The 21,883-nt window shown below is 37.1% G+C and overlaps 1 protein-coding gene and 1 non-coding gene across 5 annotated transcripts in view; both read right to left on the reverse strand.

The window, feature by feature from the left end:
• LOC122798203 (sodium channel protein type 4 subunit alpha-like) overlaps positions 1-21,883 on the reverse strand; it is a 2,607,519-nt gene that overhangs the window by 153,184 nt on the left and 2,432,452 nt on the right. The window lies entirely within an intron of this gene.
• TRNAY-GUA lies at positions 12,763-12,847 on the reverse strand. Its single transcript is given in 2 exon segments — positions 12,763-12,798; positions 12,813-12,847. It is a non-coding gene; the product is annotated as a tRNA-Tyr (tRNA).

Consider the following 21,883-nt stretch of genomic DNA (forward strand, 5'->3'; position numbering starts at 1 on the left):
CAGCTTTTACATGGGAAAAACTAACCACATGTTCATCATAACATACATATGCCACATATGCCCTTGTTCAAGGTTATATGTTTTATACTGTTTATATAATCACATGAAACTGTAGAACATCAATAAAAGTAACATCACATATAATACCAAAATGAATAATGCGTGTTACTTGTAACTGCAGAAAGAATAAAACAATACACTAATGAGACCTGCATCAGCTTTACTATCCTGACAATGTAAAATTAAATGTATAAAACATTAAAATTGTACCCAATTAATCCACTAAAATGGCAAAACATAAAAAAAAAAAAAAAAAAAAAAAAGTGCAATGTCCGTGCCGCCATTACTTATATATGCTTTGCGGCAGTGGCTGTACTATAGAAAAGAAAGGAAAAATCACAAATATTAAACAAAGTTCAGCTTAGGCATATTCATTTCTTCCTGCAGTTTGACCTTTTACATTGTCTATTAGAAATCTAGAATTCATACTGTTCAATTCAATAAGCTTCACTAGTAAGCAAGATTCCATTATCACATACCAGCACCAATGTCAATGTAAGTAAGTCCTTCTCTTCTCACTGGTATGCTGTTTATTTTATTTATTTATTTTCAACCACAAACTATTATATAAACAGACATTGTAGAAATACAACATTAACATAGGATTCTCTTCTTCAAGAACCAGCACTTTACTAAGAAGAAAATAAGATAATTTTATAGCACATTTGGGAAGCTTAAAGAAAGAACTATTAAACACATTTATCAAAACTTAAAAAAAAACACACATAAAGGAAGGCCCACATGCAAACACAAATTTCCCGAGTGTGTATACATGTGTGTGACTGTTTTTATATGTCTGTGTATATGTGTGTGTGTGTGTGTGTGTGTGTGTGTGTGTGTGTGTGTGTGTGTGTGTGTGTGTGTGTGTGTGTGTGTGTTTGTGTGTGTGTATGTCACTTGTAATACACTGATGCCTTGCCTCAAATTACACACACACACTCATAATGCCATGATAGACTTTGACTCCTCACAACCCTGAAATTCATTAAGCAGCTAAAAGGATCAAAAATGAATGAATGAATGAATGAATGAATGAATGAATGAATGAATGAATATACAGCATGTTCTACAGAGGAGATTTAGAAACTCATGAGTTCACATTATTTTCACTGTAGGGAACTGACAAGGAGTGGGGGACAGAATTTCCATATATCTCATTAGCATACCTCTGAGTAGCACATCAACCTAAGTGGGCCCTTTAATCCTGAATAAGAGAAGAGCATTAAAATACTAAATATCTATTTACAATAAACACCAGAGTTTCAACCACAGGACATATTAAAATAACACAGATGAATAGATTCACACAGATAGTGAAACGTACTTAACTAATCTAACTATATATTTCCTGACTGATCTAAAGAATTACTATACCCTGGTCACTTAGTAACACAAGGCAAGATGAAGTGGTTAAGATATCCTTCTATGTTAGCTTCCAAGAAACAGACTGCCCCGAGACTTCAGTCATACCTAGTATTAAACGTTATTTTAGTGATGGATTCCAGAATGACATCACATACATCTGCTCATCTGACTCCTGGTTCCCATGCAACCCCCAATTGCAGGAAACTTCCAGGATGTAGCGCCTATGTGTCAATTATACACACACACGCGCACACACACACACACACACACACACACACACACACACACACACGCACACACACGCACACACACGCACACACACACACACACACACACACACACACACACACACACACACACACACACACACACACACACAGAGCCTTGCTAAGATCTGCTGCAGCTCCTGTAAATCATAAAATCATAAAACACTTCCAGTCTTCCTACAGGAGCTAATAAAACATACTTCTTATGGATACTGCATCTCTGGTTTTATTCAGAACTGTAAGATAATATTTTTATGGCCTAGGTCCTGCTGGTGCTGAACTTAACCTCTTCACTTCCAGTATCCTTTGTTAAAACATATGGATTTAAACAGTTACAATACAGTGCAGTCTGATATATACATATATTTCTTTTCTGTCCAGCAAGGCACACTGTTGATACATTTTTAACAAAATCAACTTTACAAATATGTTTTTAAACATAAACATTTGTACAAATTAATTTGATATACAAATGGCATATAATTCTTTACAAAATCCCAGCTAGCTGTGCTGGCATAAGTTACACATCCACTGCCCTACTTCTCCTGGCATAGCTAGCAACACCTCACATCATCATTGGGTAATAATATGTTAACCCTGCAATGGCAGTAAGTTTGTGCATTCCCTCTTCTATGAAGTACACTGATTTTGGAACAGAAATATACGGAGGTTGTAGCGCAGCACTTGTGGAAGTGTACTAGCGATACTTGCCGTTATTCAACATCAATCAAAGCGTCAGGATTCACATTTAATGTGAATTGCATTTTTGTCATGGAGTCACAAGGCATCATGCACATCTTCTACTGAACACAAGGTATTTAATAATATGGACCTTGGTGATTAGTTTTCCAAATTTTATTTAGAAGGTTTAAGAAGGATTGTTTATCTCAGATCAACAGTTTTCTTTAAATTGCAAGATTGCATATTTATTTTTAATTAAAAATGCAAGCTAATAATGAGAGTTACATCGACATCAGGGCCAGCTACCCTGCAGGATAAACAGTGTGAACATAAGCTCAATATGATTTGGTTGCTGTTGATGTGACAGACACCCTGATCCCATGTGAAAAATGGGGGGGTGATGTGATGCTAGCTACTTAAGTAAAGGCATTCTTTTTAAGAAATTCAGTTATGTTTGGATTTTTCCCTAATACTTTTACGGTTCAGATGAGCCATTATAGACATGTGCAAGGGGCTGAACATTTCAATGCTTCAGTAGGAGACTGAAAGAGTCAGGACTGAGGCAGTATAATTGTTTCTATCTCAAGTGATCTGGATTCAGTACACTTGTTTGTTTGTGTCTTTCATCTTTTCCTGGTTGCATCAAAAAAGAGAAGTTCTGTTTTACTTTGTCTATTTGTAGTTTAGTTTCACTTTTTAGTGGTGATATATATATATATATATATATATATATATATATATATATATATATATATACTTTTTAGCTTTAGTAGATGAATTTAACTTATTTGTTGCATTGTTTCTATAGGTATCTTTGGAGTGGCAAACTAGTTACCTCCCAGATGGACTTCAATGCCCATCAATGTGAAACAAAGTGTTGTTAGTTTATAGCAGTTTTCAAATAAATCAATGTTGCTTTCTCGACAATAAAAAGAAAGGATAGAAAATATTGTTGTCCTTACATATCAGGGCTTCTGCCATTTTGTTATCATTTTTGCTCCCTATAGGACAGAGCTGCTCATATCAGGACATCCCTACAAATAATGGGACATATGGTAATTCTACTTTGGAAGAAGTTATAGCCAGGGAAAAATGGTTTGTGAAGCTATAAACACCATTCAGAACAACAGCATCCCTGTCAGCAAATATCTGATTGAGTGATTACAAGGCTCCAACAGAAGATTGGGTTGCGCAGTATAAATTATAGGACTGACATAGGCATTATTTTTGTACAAACTATTAATATTTTTAGTACAAAAACAGAGAAATGAGCAAGATTTCCACTGACACAGTGAATCAGATGGTGAAGTATTCACCTCCATACTCAAGAAATAACCAAGAGAGTAGAGACTTTAATATAAAGTGCACACTCCATTTGTAATACAAAACATTTTAGAAAGAAATAAAACAGTTTCATTCTAGAAAACTAGGCAAGAAATGTCTACTTTATTAGTGCCCTGTTTAGTATCAGGAAGGTTGATTTGATCTATCACCTCTGAATGAGAACAAAGAAATTTAATGAGGTCACAAACCACTAGGTCTGATGAGACAAAAAAGGCAATTAACTTTGATGTATAAGATAAGGAAAGTAACAGCATGTAAGACAAACATACACTGAGGGAACGATGTTGACAAATAATAAATGCTACAAAAATAAAGAAAAAGAAAACATAATGAAGTGTATGTTCATAGGTTCATAGGTAGGTACTAGGCTATCGGCCCAAGGGCCTACATAAGCCTAGCCAACAAGGTTCCCTGGCTTATGCCACCCAAGAAAGTTATTTTCCTGTGCCAATGTCGAGCAGAGCCACAGAAGTGATCCCTGGGGTGTACTTCCTATTTCCCATCCACTCATCAAGATTTTCTTTAAAGAGTGCTAATGAGGAACTTTGCCTGACATAGATGGGTAGCTTGTTGAACAGTATGGGAAGTCTCTGGGGCAGGAATCTTTGCCTCCAGCATGTCCTGTTAATTGTGGTGACAAGGTTTAGATCCCTAGAGCATGTAGCTCAGAGAGACTGGGATTTTTTTAGGTGTAGCATGTCCAACAGCTCTGGGTTTGACATAGCTTTATATGTTAGGCAGAGATCACCTCGGAGTAGGCGATATGCTATGGAGTAAAGCTGGAGTTTTTTGACACGGTCAGTATAGGGCATTTGTTTGAGGCCAGTAATCCTCTTTGTGAGGTACTTCTTTGTCCTTTCCAGCTGCTGCAGATGTCTTGTGAGGTACATTCCGAAAGGGGCATTGTACTCTATAAGGGGTCTAATGAGTGTCGAGTAGAGGGGAAAAATGACCTCTTTTTTCCTGGATGAGAACCCTTTTATGATGAGGTGTGCCATGTAGAAGGACTTCCTGACTACTGTGGTGATGTGACTATCAAAGGAAAGACTACTGTCCACCTGGGTCCCAAGGTCTCTTATCACACATTCAGTGTTAAGTAGATTGAAGCCTATGTGGTAGTTAATGGGTACAGAGTTTTTACCAAAGGGGATGACACTGCACTTTCTGGCAATGAGCTTGAGGCCATGGCTCTGACACTATGCATCTGTCTCAGTGAGGCCCTTCTGTAGGATGTCCACATTATTTGAGACTTGACTATGGCTCCTAGTTTGCAGTAATCTGCGAACTTCATTAGCCAGAGGCCTTCTGTGTTAGCCTGTACTTCAGAGATACCAAAAAGGAGAGGTCCCAGGACTGAACCCTGTGGTACTCCACTTGTCACTGGTTTGAGGTCAGATTTGGAGTCTGCAATTTTTACAGTGTGGGTTCTGTCAGTGAGCCAGTTGGCAACCCATCTTTTGATGTAGGGATTTATACCTAGTTTTGTGAGTTTAGCTATAATTCCTGAATGGGGGATGGTGTTGAACGCCTTGGCGAGGTCAAGATAGGCTGTGTGAACCACCTTACCCTCATCTACGGCTTTGGTGACTGCCTCAAAGAAATCAATCAGATTCAGAAGGCATGATCTGCCTTTCACAAACCCGAACTGGGTGGGATCCAGAGTTTGAAGGTTACCAATGTCTTTGTTTATGAGTTCCATGATGATACGTTCCATGGCCTTGCAGACCAGGCTCGTCAGGCTAATAGGGCGATAGTTCCCGGGATCAGTGGTGGCTCCCCCTTTGTGGAGTGGGATAACTGTTGCTGTGAGCCATTCAGTGGGCACAAAGCCTGATGCGAGGCTATTATTGAACATGGTGCTTAAGTGGGGAGCCAGTCCATTCTGAAGTTCGTGTAAAACACAGCCTGGGATGCTGTCCAGTCCCACGGATGCAGTGTTTTTGGCTTTAGAGAGTGCAGCTCTTACCTACGTTATTGTGATTACAGGGACTATGCATTCTTCCTGTATAGATATGGGCCCTTTAGAGAGTGAGGGGGGGGTAAAGTTAGCACTGAACCTATCTGCCAGGAAGTTGGCAATATCTGTTGGTTCTGTAATTTTTCTGCCGTTGTGCTGCAACTCAGAGCAGATCTGGGTGTTGCCATCGAGATTCTTGACATAGCTATAGAATGCTTTGTTGTTGTCCTTAGAATTAGTGGTGATTTTGTTTTCGTAGCTAGCTTTGGAGGATCTTATAAGGGATCTCAGCTTCTTACTGAGGCTGACCAGGGAGATTCTCCACTCATGGGATATTACTCTCTTTTGCAACAGTTTCTTCCATCTGTTGTACAGTTTGTTAAGTATGTAAATTATAAAGACAATTCCAAATATTTTAAAAAAAAGGAAATAGGGCTTTATGTTTAAGGAAGGGAAGGTACTTGATGTCACTCCCACAACTCTGAGTAGTTTGGTTCACTATGCACCACTACCTCAACATTCACATATTTATGTTTCACTATGTACCATTACTTCAGCCTTCACATGTTTATGCTTCACTATGCACCACTACCTCAACCTTCACATGTTTATGCTTCACTATGCAACACTACCTCAGCCTTCACATGTTTATGCTTCACTGTGCACCACTACCTCAACCTTCACATGTTTATGCTTCACTATGCAACACTACCTCAGCCTTCACATGTTTATGCTTCACTGTGCACCACTACCTCAGCTTTCACATGTTTATGCTTCACTATGCACCAATACCTCAGCCTTCAGATGTTTATACTTCACTATGCACCACTACCTCAGCCTTCACATGTTTATGCTTCACTATGCACCACTACCTCAGCCTTCACACGTTTATGCTTCACTATGCACAACTACCTCAGCCTTCAAATATTTAGTTTTGTAATCTCTGTGAAGAAAGGAAATAAAAAAATATTTTATTTATTTTATTTATTAATTTATTTTATTTACATTTGTTGATCGGGAGTGTCCGACTGGACGTAGGTCCATTTTCAGTGGAGGCCCAAGGAGAAAAGCTCCACAGCTAAAATATACAGACAGTAGTTACATTGGATTTACATAGCAATTAACAATTTGATTAACATAGCAATTAACAATTGCAAACATAGTTACAGATGAAGAACATAGTACATCAGTAGACAACTAGAATGTTTATCTGCAAAGTACATAACAGACATTAACAATTGTTACAATAAGAAGTTCCTGCTGTATAATAAGTAGTAGGCTTATGAGCATCCAAGCTTGCTATAATCAAGGTAGTTAGTGGCGTGGAAAGAAAGGTAGTGGGTGGATGGGGTGGGTGATATTAGAGTGGGAGTTGGAAGGGCATAGCCAGCATGTTTTTAGGTGTGCTTTTAGTAAAGTTTGAAGTGGGTCCATGATGGTACGGAGGTAATTGCCTGTGGGAGGGAGTTCCATAATTTGGTTATGGTGCAAGAGAATAGTGCTTCACCAGCAGAGTTATTGGCTTTAGTGATCTGCAAGTGATTTTTGTCGCTGGATCTTAGTGGTCTGGTGGTGCGATAGGGTTGGAGTAGATTCTGGAGGGATGGGACATTTAGTGGATGGTTTACTAGTTTATTTAACATTTGTTGACCGGGAAAGTCCGACTAGGTTCCACAGATCCTGTTTTCAGTGGAGGCTCGGGGAGAAATGCTCCAGAAGCATGTCTTTAGAAATGTGGGAGGAAACCGGAGTACCTGGAGGAAACCCACACGAACACAGGGAGAACATGCAAACTCCACACAGAAGGCACCCCAGCCAAGAATCGAACCGGAGAACCTCTTGCTGTGAGGCGACAGCATTAACCGCTGCACCACTGTGCCGCCCAAGTTTGTGGGCGAGTGTGAGTTGATACCATTGAAAGAGGTGAGGGAGTTCAATCCAGCCCAGTTCAGTAAGTGAGAGACAGTGGTGACTACAGTAGGATGCCCCTGTGGCGATTTTGGCGGTTTTGTTGTAGCAGGTCTCTAGCTTGTTTAGATCGCATTGCCTTAGGTTGGTATACATTGGAGAAGCATAAAGTAGGGTAGAGATAAGGTGGGAATTTGCTAATGAAATCTTTGCTGCTTTGGTGAGAAGTTGCTTATTCTGTATAATGCTCCTAGTTTTTTGTGGACTTTTTTTATGGTTATGAATATGTGAATGTCAAATTTTAGTTTATTGTCTATTTCCACTCCTAGCAATTTGGTGTGTTCTGTTTGGTGTATAATGGTGTTGTCTTTTGCTGTGATGTTAAAGTGAGAGTTGTTTTGAGTATGTTTGGTGGGTTGGAAGATGAGTAGTTTAGTTTTGTTTGGGTTGAGTATTAATTGGGCATTGTATAACCAAGTTCCAACAGAGGAAAAGGCTTCCTGTATGACTTTTTGCAGTTTGGGTAGGGACTGGGCTGAGCAGATGATGGTTGAGTCATCTGCGTATTGTATGATTGTGCCATGTTTGGTGGCAGAGGCTAGATTATTGGTGAAAACAGAGAAGAGTAGGGGTCCAAGGATGGATCCTTGGGGAACCCCTATAGAGATAGGTAGTTGGGGAGATATGTCATTCTGACATACAACGGATTGTTGGCAGTCAGACAGGTAACTCTGAAACCAGTTGGTGACTGACTGAGTGAAGGATAGGTTATTGAGGACAGAGATGAGTTGTTTGTGTGGGACCATGTCAAATGCTTTAGATAGGTATAGGAAAGTAGCAGAGGAGAGATAGCCATTGACTTTATGCTGAAGGATAGTGTTAGTAAAGGAGAGTAAGGCAGTGGCGGTGCTATGGTTTGGTCGGAATCCATGCTGAGTATTGGAAAGGAGGTTGTTAGTAAGGAGGTAGTCTGAGACCTGAGAGTGAATGCATCTCTATAGTATTTTGGAGAATAGAGAGAGAGAATAGCTATGGGACAGTAATTGGTTAGTTCTGTGGAGGGGCCGCCTTTGTGGAGGGGAATTATATGTGATAGTTTCCATCGTGTGGGAATGTAACTTTCTGACAGAGATTGGTTAATCAAGATGGATACTGGGTAGGCCAAAGCATTAGCTGCGATTTGTAGGTATTCACTTGGGAGGTTGTCTGCTGCTAATTTGGTGGGTTTAAGTTTAGTTAAGAGTTGTTTATGTTGGAGGTAGGTACAGGAGAAAAAGAGAAGGCAGTGGGGAGATTAATAGTTGAAGGTGTGGGTTGGAGGGGAGGGGGGTTGTGTTGTTTAGCTAGTGATAGTATGGTTTGTGTGAAGTGTGTGTTTAATGAGGTAGCAATATTTTCGGAGGAGTGAGGGATGTTAGGAGGAGGGGTACTGACTTTACCTGGGTGGAGGATGGAGTTTATGGAGGACCAGAATTGTTTGGGGCTGTGTTGGGAGGAGTCTAGGGCAGACTGGTAGTATTGGAATTTGTCCTGTTTTATTAGCTTTTTAACTCTATTGCGTAGTTCTAGGAATTTCTGTCTAGTTGAGGGGGTTTTGGTTTTGAGCCAGTGCTCCCAGGCTTTATCCCTGTTTTTCATTTCTGACTTAGTGGTTTTCTGTAGCCATGGGGAGGGTCGTGCTTTGGTTCTGGACAGTCTTATGGGGGCTTGGTAATTAAGGATACTCAGGAAGGTAGTATTAAAAAATTCTACTGCGTCATCAAGACTGAGGTACTTTAGAGGATGCCAGTTACATTCTTTGAGGAATGAGATGAATGTGAGTGGGTTAAAGTTTAGTTTTTTATGTATTTGACAGTAGATGACAAGTTTAGCTTGGTGTAAGTATTTTTTGAGTAGGAATGTTGGGGAGTGATCACTGAGGCTATCTAATAAGCAGCCTGTTATATATGACTAGGGGCTCTTACTGACTAGTATCCAATCCAGGGTAGTGTGCTTGTTGGAGTTTTTATTTATCCTGGTTGGCGACTGGACTAGTTGGGTGAAGCCATGAAGGTTTACATGATGGGTTGGATGGTTGCCAGAACAGGATTGCCAGTCAGTATTGAAATAACCTAAAATTATAATTTCTTGGGGGAGATGGTGGGTAGACCAGCTGAGGAGGTTTTCTAATGGAGGGATGTTTTGGTCAGGTGGAAAGTCGCATCCAATTATGTTGATGGTTTTGGTTTGGTTTATTTTGAGGTTAGTATATATTATTTCTTCATTGCCTATTTGTGAAGCTGATGATTTTAAGATCTGGATGTTTAGATGCTGTTTAAATATTATAGCTAGACCACCTCCTTTCTTGTTTAGCTGGTCTACTCTTAGTATGCCATAACCGGTAGTGAGAATTTACTTACTGGTAATGTGAGGATTTAGCCAGGTTTCTGTCAGGATGATTATATCTAGGGAGTACAAGTCTATGGTGGCATGGAGTTCATGGACTTTGTTGAATATAATTCTAATATTTAGGCTTAGTAGATGGAAGTCACTTGGCTTTCTATTGGCTGTGATATGGGAGAAGTTGTGGTTTCTAGTCTGATTATGAGGATTGGGGTTGGAGATGGTAGGGCCAGGGTCGGGGTGGATGTCTCCACTTAGGGCTAGTTTTGATATGCATGAGGTCATTAGTTTTCTCCGTTTTTGAATGTGTTTGTTTATTAGGGAAACTTTATGATTGTGCTCTGTGGGTAATAGGTATGGTGGGAGGGTTATTATGTTAAGATGTAGGGATGCTTTATGTTTGAGTAATATAGTTGCTAGAATATGCGGGGGGGTGCATAGGGATAGTTCTTGAGTTGTTGGAAGGGGAGCTGAGTGAGGGTGAGACATGAGTGGTGGTGTGAGTAATAGTACAGTGGTAGTGGTTAAATGCGGGAATGATGGAATTTTGGTAGGATGTAAGATACGCAAGGAGAGTGCATGCAGTCAGCATAGGTATGGTATGCTTATGCATGTTAGCTGGGGAGGAGTGATAGTAGTGGGAAGATGGAGGAGGTAGTGTTGGGTTTAGTGCCGTGGTTGGCTATTGCCTGCACCTTTTGTTTGGAAGGCAAACACGTTAACCATATTATGCCAATGCCCCACCCTAACATTAACTAACGAGTTAAAATTAAATAACAAAAGAATACACATTATTTATTACAGAAGAAATGACAATATTACAAAAAAGCCTAAAGGAAACAAAAAAGTAATGAGAGCGAAGGATTGTTTATCTGTTTTGCATCTGTTGCCTGCTGAGAATGGTACTGGATCCCCTGTAACTCACGAAAAGAAAAAAGCAGGTTTCACAATATTTTTATTTATTATTTGTTTACTAGGAAAGTCCAACTTGGAACACAGACAATTTTCAGCAGTGGCCCAGGGAGAAATGCTCCAGATGTATGTCTTTGTAACGTGGGAGGAACCAGAGCGCCCCCACACGAAGGACATGTAGACGCCACATAGAAAGCATCCCAGCCAAGAATTGAGCCAGAGAACCTCTTGCTGTGAGATGACAATGCTACAACTCCACCACTGCATCATTTGAGCAAATTAATGCGTTTAAATAACATCTGAACCAAGTTTAAAGAGCCACACACCTGGGGTTGTAAAATATTAAGATTTAGAAGAAGCAAATGGAACCTGTTTTTAATCACATGGCTCATTTCCCTTCTATGTACCTTCAGGTTACTTTTATGTAAGACATAACAGTCCTGGTAAAAGAGTTGGTGACAGGGTTACATCACTGCACAAAACGTGCAGTTGGATCACTACTGAAGCCACTCCTGGGGACAATATCATAATATCAACAGCTGTTGCTGGGTAGTGGGCAGAAAGAATGAAAATGTGCCTATACTGATATAAAGATATGTTACTGTAATTCAAGAAGGTAATTATCGCTTAGGAGTGCTAGCAGTCAGTCTACTTTTATGAGTAGCGGCAAGGTGATGTGAGAGAAGATAATAAGCTTTTTTGTTTACTCTAGGTTACTAGTGAGGACACATTTCTTTAAAGAGGTTTGACACATGTAAGAGCTTTAGCACATGATCTTGCAGTGAGTTTCTTCTAGTCCTCCTGGCAATGCTTGGGGATAGATTTTGGTTACTTACTAATAAGAAGTGCTTTACTAATTTTTGCACACTCTGTGATCACTGCTTGAATTAGAATGGTACTTTTTTCTTTCAGGTACAGAAAAGGGCTGCAATGGCTTGGTTACCATTCAGTGTCTTGAAGTCAGTAAACAGGCCTTGCATAACTGTTCAACCCTCATATCATTACATGTAACCAAAAGGTAGGAAAAGTAGGAAGCATGTGAACTGGGTGCACTCAGAGGCTAGTAAGTTAGACACTGAATTATTTACAATAAAATGCATCGTTTTTATTATGTGTGGAACACCAGTTATTGGGACTACTGCTACTAAATCTGAAGACGGATAAAGACTAAGGGATTTTGGGATCCCCTTATGTAACAAGAATAATGATACCAGAGGCAGACAAGTTCAAAATGGGAAGGGACGCATGTATCAGTGCACAGAATGAGTCACTCCAGTGCATGGCTCTGTAGTATGTACCGCCATTCAGAAATAAGGTAAGAATGACTTGATGTGAGGGAATAACCCTCTGTTTTAATAAAGCAATTATCTGTAGTATTGTCAAACTAAAGTGTTCTCTTACCTCTCTAGTGTCTTTTCCATGGAAAGGTGGTGTAATAGAATAACTTCATGATCCCAGGACTGAAACAGAAATCAGGAATGGAGATGTGAACCCCATACCTCTTCATCCAAAGACTGTTTGACACACTTAATTGCTGTGTTTGTGCAATTGCCTGAACATTTTTATAGTCATGCAAACAGGAGATGACAATCGATGTACACTAAATTTTATGAAGTGAACTATCTTTTCATAGCAGAAATGCCTAGCCTAAAGGAAATGCCTAGGGACAAGAAAAGTACTTATCAAGTAGTATTTATACCAAAAGTAATATCTTGAAAAGAAACCACTTAAAACTTCATAGGTTCATAGATTAGTACTAGGCTAACTGCTCTTGCGAGCCATTTTAAGCCTAGCCAATTATCCCCCTGTGAGATTCAAACCCTGTACCTTGTGTTTGTAAGGCAAACACCTTAACCATTAGGCCACCCTCCCAACCCGAAGGCATCTTCCTTCGAGCCGGAATTGAACCAGCGACCTAAGGATGACTTGGACAATCACTACAGTCCTCCGCTCTACCAGCTGAGCTATCGAGTACTTTCATGAAAGTAATTTCATGTGAAGACTTAAAAATATAAGAGAAAGTTCTGTGTTCACTTTAAGATAAAAGATCTTTCTCTATTCAACTTAAATTTCCCACAGTAGCAGCAATCAAGTACATGCTAGTTTGAAAAAAAATAGTAATGATGGAACACTTATTTGTTCCAGTAATGAAAAAAAATAGTAATGATGGAACACTTATTTGTTCCAGTAAGGCAATCATTAGCGGACCGGAGTTCCGCTGAGGCAACCCCTAACCGGGAAAAGCCGAAAGACACAACAACAACAACTCTGCATCCTGTTAACCGCTGTACCTAATTACAGTGAGTACTGTTCTCCAAAGCAAAAATGCTTGCTTGTGCAAAGAGAAAGCATTATGTGCATTACACAGATAAAAAACTTCTGTTAAGTGGATGCATCCATTTTACTTGAATAGGTTGTTAAACTAGGACTCATTTCCATTCTTAATAAAATCAAGTAAGAAATAGAGTAGCCCCTTATGGTTACCCTGGTTTTTTTTCAGTCATACTACACTTGCAAAACTATGCCAAATGTTGACAATTTTTTTTCACCATGTGTTCTATTATGATGCAGTTAGTCACAAAAATAAATCACACAAAGAATGTTTACTCCATATCAGGATTGCTACAATGAGTCACAGGTATATCACACTTCACTGCAAATCATAAAAATAATTAGATCAAACGCACACTATATTGACCCAAGCACTATCATGTGTCCTGCATGTCTAATGCCCCTAAATTCCAAGCTCACTAAATCTGACACCCCCAAATTCCAAGCTCAGTATGTTTAACACACCCAAATTCCAAGCTCACATGTCCAGGAAGTAAGCATTACCATGACTACTACAGGAGGGATAGGATATATGTTAGTGCTTGCTTTATGATTTTGAATAACTACTTTTGTTAAGACCGTTTTAGGTTTGATGAATCATAACTTAATGACCTACATGACTCCTTTTTACGACCATTACTAGTTTAAAAATCATTGAGCTATTAAATATCAAACAAAATGTTTTTTATTAGGGGACTTTAGCTAGCTGAGCACTGACTGGCACATGTGTACCTTGCCTGTAAAAATGGATATGCTCAGCATTTCCTAATCTTTATGAATGATAATGTACTGGAATAAATTTTAAAATTACATTCCTGGCATAGTCCTTACAAACCTATTTCACGCTTACACTGCATCCCACATCTCCTCTTCCTTTTTTAATCAGACCACAAATCAGTCATGCTCTCCATCAGGCTTAATGGAACAAATCCATGATCAAACAAGGCCATCTTTAAGGACTTCTCTATGGCAAGCATACTTCAACTTGTTGCAACTTAGGCAAAATTCCAAACAATCCCTTGCAAATGCATCCATATGAGAAAGTTGTCATAGATACCTCCGTATTTACCAGCACCTAAACAGACGCATAGAAACTCAGTATTCACCCACCATCTTTATAATGCAAATTCAGGAATAAACATCTCTGGTGGAACTCTTGTATTAATAAACTGGATAGTAAAACAAAGAAAATAAAAAAAAATATGTAAGAAGTCTCCATCTCTCTCTACCTCAAGTCCTGTCTGAACTATGTCTGCAAGGAACTTAGGAGCACTATTAGAAAATGTAAAATAAAGATGCAGATACCAACAGAAACTGCAAATCTTTCTTCATTTATTTCAGGAAATTAAAAAACACAGTCTAACAACAATCTAACAATACACAGTGCTCATCCACACAAATATAGCCCATTCTGAAGGTAAGGATACAGTCAAAATCTTAGCAGACAAATTTAGTGCTAACTTTACTCCATCTACTAACATTGTTCTAGAAACATTGTTACATGCAGCATCCCTGAACATTTAGTTCTCCCCAAAATCACTTTGGAACAAGTCAAGGAACTCTAAAGGCTTAAAGAATCCTTCCATGGGTCGAAACAATACACCAGGCTGTATTATCATCAATGTCAACTCTCCTAGATTCTACCCAAATAGTTTAAACTCAGCCTATCCCCAGGATTTGTGACTGATGCCTGACAATCAGTCATTGTGACTTCCCCAAGCAACAGAAGCCCTGCTATGGACCTGATTAACTACAGACACATCAGCTTCACCAGTCTTGTAAGTGTAATGTGCTGCTGATGGTATAGCTCTCCTAATAAGCATCGTTATTAACAGATCTATAAAGTAATCATACGTCCCCAAACTCTGTCACTCAGCTTATATTCTTCCTCTTCACAAAGGAGGCAAAAACACCAACATCTCAAACTTCTGCCCTATTGCTCTGTCTCACCAATCTCCAGAATCCTAGAAAAGTGCATCCACCTCCAACTTATGCCTTTCCTGACCCAAAACCATCTTCTTACACCTACCCAACATGGCTTCTGCCCAGGCCATAGCACTATAACCGCTCTACTCTCTTTCCTAGAAACTGTCAATCAAGCCCAAGATTCAGGACACTTGATTTCTACTGTTTTGCTCAATCTGTCTAAAGCATTCGATACTGTTTCCCACAAACACCTTCTCTATCATCTCTCAAACCTCCATCTCTTATCAAACACTTTATCCTGGTTCTCCAGTTACCTATCAGACAGATCTCAGGCAGTCAAATGGAAGAACTTCATCTCTTCCTTCTTACCTACCCCAACTGGTATACCACAGGGATCCATCCTTGGGCCTATGCTTTTTAATATCTTCATCAATAACTTTCACACTGCTATTCCTGATGCCAAAATCATTCAATACGCAGGGGACTCAACCTTAGTCTGCTCTGCCTCAAACCTCTCTGAATTGCTGACTAAAACCCAAACTGCTTTTTCAACTACCGAAAATTGGATGCACCAAAACCACCTCTCTCTCAATGCAAATAAATCAAAAATTCTACTATTCCCTCCCAAAAAGACTTACTCCTACGACAAAAATGCTTTCAAAGTCCTTAGTCACACCAAATCACCTATAGAAATGGTCCCTTCCACTAAACTACTTGGCATTACTATTGACGAACACCTCAAGTTTGATATCTCTATTCAACGAAATATTAAGAAAACGCACCAAATGCTAGGTATGCTGTAAAGGAATAATCACTTTCTCTCAAACTCTACTAGGCATACTCTGGCCACTACTTATCTACTTCCTTCCTTATTATATGTAGCCCCTCTCCTAACCAACCTGTCCTCCTCTATCAACTCCAAACTAGAAAACTGCTACAATAAAATCTCTAAATTTCCCACCAAATCCAAAAATTCTACCCATCATTTCCGTACCCTATTATCTCTGAATTGGATAGAACTCCCAAACTGCTAGACCGCCTCTAACCCACCACTGCACACAGACTTGCATTTCACCCAACAAAATGCCCAGCTCTAACAAATATCCTTCCCCCTTACACCCCTAACAGAACTCTCAGTCTGAACATCAAATCTTAATTGCTATCCACAAACCCAAACATCCTGCTGGCCAACATCTCCTCTCTTTCTCACTAGGCAGGAAATGGAATTCTCTCCCTTCCACTCTAAGAACTATACCAAACTCAGAAAACTTCAAAACCCAGCTTTTCAAACACCTGTCCACTAAATGGAAATGTACCTGCCCTCACCATACCTAAATTATTCTATGTATATGCCCCCAAGAAGTTTTCTCCCAGTTTCCTAAGCTCTCTATAACTCCCATAGCTATTTTCCTATGTGTGTATCTAAGCTCTCTGCAACTCCTATAGCTACTTATCACACGACTCAACTTTGTAAATATTGTAAATAGCATCTTACTTTAAATGAGTGCATGTAAAGTGTTTCCACATTTACTTTAAATGTGTGTATGTAAATTGTTTCCATACCTAATACATAAAGTGTTTGCTCAAATGAATCTGTATAACCCTTAAGATCAACCACAATGAATTTTGTTGACTATGCATGACACTGAATGTACATATTTGTAAACTGTTCTATATAATGTATCTTTTATACTTGTATCTGTACCGTATAATGTATCTTGGAGCTTTTCTCCCGGGCCTCCACTGAAAATGGGTCATTTTGGCCCAGTGGACTTCCCCAGTAATCAAACTGGAAATAATAAATAATAATAAATAGTCATGTAGTGTGTCATGGCCATATTCACTAAAGTGGATAAAGGAAACTTAACTGATCTAATCATCAAGATTTTTCTTGAAGAGTGCTAATGAGGAGCTTTGTTTGATATAGATAGGTAGTTTGTTCCAGAGTATGGGAAGTCTCTGGGACAGGAATCTATCCCTCCAGCATGTTCTGTTTATTGTGGTGACAAAGTGTAGGTCCCTAGAGTGTGTAGCTCATTGGGATTGGGATTTCTTTAAGTGGAGCAAGTCTAAAAGCTCTGGGTTTGACATAGCTTTGTGTGTTAGGCAGAGATCACCTCTGAGTAGGCGATATGCGATGGAGTAAAGCTGCAGTTTTTTAGACGATCTGCGTAGGGCATCTGTTTGAGGCCAGTAATCCTCTTTGTGAGGTATTTCTGTGGCCTTTCCAGTTGTTGTAGATGTCTTGTGAGGTACATACCAAAAGGGGCATTATACTCTATAGTGGGTCTAATGAGTGACGAGTAGAGGGGAACAATGACCTCTTTTTTCCTGGATGAGAAACCTTTTGTGATGAGGTGTGCCACATAGAAGGATTTCCTTTTTTTTTTTTCAAAACAAGTTTATTGTTTTAACATATAAGAGAAATATCATAACAATTTTATACAAATAATTAAAAATAGGTATTATTATAATATTCAACAAAACAACTAAAGTATTTACAAAGACATCCACTACAATCAGATCAATTAATTAAACTAAAATACTGTGCTATTGAAATTAGAATTTTTTTAACAAATTTTGTAAATTATCCCATACAATAAAATGTGATGTTTTTCTAGTTGTTCTCATTCTAATTGTGCTTATTTCCATATGACACATTATATTCATAACATTTTTAAATTCATTGAACGAAGGAGGTGTATCTGAAATCCAATTTCTAGTTATTATTTTCCTAGCCACTGCTAGGATAGACCATAACAAGGGAAGCTTAATCTTTTTAACACATTGAGGTACAGGTGCGTTGAATAATATAAGAGACTTAGAAATAATGAAATTACCTGTAAGAAGAGCCTGCAAAAATTCATTAATTGACTTCCAGTATTCTTTCAACTTCATACAGTCATAAAACATATGAGCCCAGTCAGCATTAATTTCTACATTACATCTCTTACATAGATTATCTTTATTATTAATTTTATTCATCATCAAAGGTGTATAAAAAGATCTATGTAAAAATTTCCATGTATAAAGTCTCCAGACAATGGAAGATGTAGTTCTATAAGCAGATTCCAATATATATTGTTCATCTTGTTGAGTTGGTGGGTCCCCATTAATAGAGGTGAAATAATTCCAGTATTAATCTACATTGTAAAAAGTTTCTTGTCTGATAATTTTATGTATATATGAAAGTTTACCTTTATCAGAAACTTTATGCTGTAAATTTATTATCAAGTAATCAATCAGTTTTGGAATAGATTCTTTAACTGTTATAGACATTAGATCTATTCTATCAATGAGATGTTGTCTAAAGATCTGAACCTCTAACCAGCAAGTTTCTCTTAGATCAAATTCTTGTTTTAAGAAATCTAGATTTTTAACTTTATTATCAGATATCAGCTGATACCAGTACTTTAGATTATTATCTATAGCTAAATGAGCTCCTTCAGAAGTAGATGACATAAGCATACCCTGAGTATAAATTATAGGAATACAATAAAATTCCATTCCCTATACTTAGGGTGCATGAATATAAAGTTACGATAACTAATAATAATATTTAATGGGTAACAGACCATATGTTTAGGTGTAATAGGTGAAGTACAAAATTCCTTTAGCAACCACAACATGGAGTTATTTATAATCATATTTGTATGTGTTAAGGAGATTTTCATGAAGTGCATACTAATTAGCTCCCAATAATCTTTCCATTTTGCGACATATGACCGATCTATTAATAAAGTAATAACTTTTATAATAGAAGAGATAATATATAAATTAAAGTCTGGAAAAGAAATACCCCCTTGAGGCCAGCTATTAGTATGTTTCTTTAATGCAATCCTAGGTCTATTAGGTGCCCATAAGAAATTTAACATTAGTGTATTCAGTTTCTTGATAGTTATTTTTGTAGGTGAAAGTATTATTGATTGTATTAAGTATAAAATCTTGGGGAATATTATCATTTTAATAATTGTAAGTCTCTCCTCCATAGTAAAAAACATATTATTCCAGGTATTAAAAAGATTTTGTATATTAAGAAAACAGGTATTATAGTTATTATATATAAAAGATTTAATATCTTTAGATAGTATTATACCTAAATAAGTTATCTGACCTGAGTTGGGTACATATTTAGTAAAATCACTAATGAGAGTATTTTTTCGTGTATATATAGGTAGTATTTTAGTTTTTTCTTCATTGAATATTAAACCAGAAATACTTTTAAAATTCATCATTTTATCAAATAAAGACTGCATAGAAGAATTAGATCCTGCTGATGTAATTAGAACATCATCTGCAAAAAGTAGAATTTTTGATGTTGTATTTTCTTCTATTTCAAAACCCTCTATGTCAGTACTGTTTCTAATCAAATTAGCCCAAGGCTCCATTACTAAAGTGAATAATAGTGGAGAAAGTGGACATCCTTGCTTTGTACCTTTAAGAATGGGTATTTTTTGTGAAACATATGTTCCTACCTTAATATAAGCCAGCGTTCCTTTGTATAAATGCTCAATTAAATTTACAAATGCATCAGAGAAATTTGTGCATTTCAGTAAGGTAAACAGATAGTCCCAACTTACTGAATCAAATGCTGAACCTATATCAAGACTAATAAGTGTTAAATCTTTCTTTTTCCTATTTGCAAAATCAATTAATGTTAAAGTTCTTCTTATATTATCAAAAGTATTTCTATTTACAATGAAGCCCGTCTGATCTATGTCTATAATGCCGGGATAATTGTCTTCAATCTATCAGCAAAAATACTCATAAACATTTTATAATCAACATTAAGTAATGAGATGGGTCGATATGAAGAACATCTAGTTGGATCTTTATTAGGTTTTAAAATTGGTGAAATAAATGTATATTGCTAAGATGGGGGGGGTTATTAACTCAGTTTGGGCCAGAATAAAAACCTTATGTATTAATGAATATGTAGTTTTAGAAAGGATTTTATATATCTCTGGTATAATACCATCATTACCCGGTGCTTTGTTTAATTTAAGCTTATTTATTTGTGTAATAACTTCTGTATATGAAATACTCTTGTCCAATAGTTTAATCTGTTGTTTATTAAGCTTTTTATTCATGTTTGTGGTTATAAACTCCTTTATTTTATCTTTAGGTTCCATGTTAATGTTGTTATGGTTAATCTTGTGAAAGTGATTTCTAAATTCGTCCAGTATTTCTGGTATACTAGAAACATTCTTCTTTTCCTTAGAGAAAAGATTTCTTTGATATGGTTTTGTTTATTCAATCTTTTTGTTTTATTTTTAAGTCTATGTAAGTATTTGGGGCTTATTGAATAACACAAAACTTGTATTTCTCTAAAGTTATTTTAACTTTATGAGTTAAAATTTCTTTGTATTTCTCATTTAGTTTGTTTATTTCTTCAATAACTTTCTTGTCCATAATATTTTCTTTATTATTATGCTTATAAGAGTCCAGTTTACTTTGAATATCTAACAATTCCTTATCCCAAGATTTCCTTTTGTTATTATACCATCTGATACTTTGTCCATATAGATATGATTTTAAGGCATCCCAAACATAGACAATGGAGACTTCAGGAGTATTATTTATGTCTAGAAAATGTTGTACTTCTGAAAGTATATATTCTTTATAGTCTTTTAGCTGAGTTAAGTATGCTGGTATCCTTTTGATCTGAACATTATGAGTATTTTTATCATGAATTCAAAACAATTGAGTTATGATCAGATATAGGACATGAAATGATTTTGGAATTAATTAAATCTGTTACCATCTGGTTAGAAATAAAGACCCTATCTATTTTTGAATAAGTTTTGTATCTGTTAGAAAAAAAGGTGTATGGTAATGATTTTGACTCTATCTGATTATTAATATCATTCAAATGATAAGAATTAGCAAAATCATTTAAATGTTTTGCATTAGATGTAATTCTTCTTTTCTTTATAGTGGTAGTATCACTTTCATGTAGTATACAATTAAAATCACCAGCTAAAATAATATCCCCTATAGAGAATGATATGATCTTATCAATATGATGTTTCACTGTATTAATACCAATTCCAGGTATCCAATATACATTAATTAAAGTGTAAGTCTTCCCATTAATTTGTATTGTAACCATACAAAACATTCCTTTGTCATCCTGATAAGACTTAATGGTTTTAGGAATGGGCATACTTTTATTCCATAAAATAGCCACTCCTCTTTTTTCTGAGTGTGCTCTGAACTAACCAATACTGTATACTTATTAGTGGCTAGTTTATCAATATCTTTTTTCAAGAGATGGGTTTCTTGCAGGAAGACTAGATTGGCCTTGTGTAGATTAATGTATCTTATTAGGCTTGCCCTTTTACACGGATTATTCAATCCATTAATGTTTAAAGAAATTCCTTTTAAAGATGTCATTTGGCATTTTTAAAACTCAAGAATCTTATGATCGAAATAACAAATAACCAGATAAATAATGTTACATCTCCTCTTTTAGGTGTACCTTTAAATATAGCTGTATTTATTAAATCTCTTATGGGATTTTGTATAGGATTCAATTTTGTTTGTAGTGACAATGAGTGTACAAAATATATTGTGGATGTCAAAACTATATACATATAACAATGAACAAGTGAAAATAATGTAAGGATTAAACCTTGCATCCCGCCTGGAGTTGAAAACTCCAACTTAGAGCAGTATTTACTACTCAAGTTAACCCCCTACCCTAAGCAGCAGTACCTCAGCTACCACCTTATCAATTTAATACTAGTTA

This window comes from Protopterus annectens, chromosome 3.part1, assembly GCF_019279795.1.
Source record: "Protopterus annectens isolate FY-2018-M chromosome 3.part1, PAN1.0, whole genome shotgun sequence".
In the NCBI taxonomy this organism is placed as follows: Eukaryota; Metazoa; Chordata; order Ceratodontiformes; family Protopteridae; genus Protopterus; species Protopterus annectens.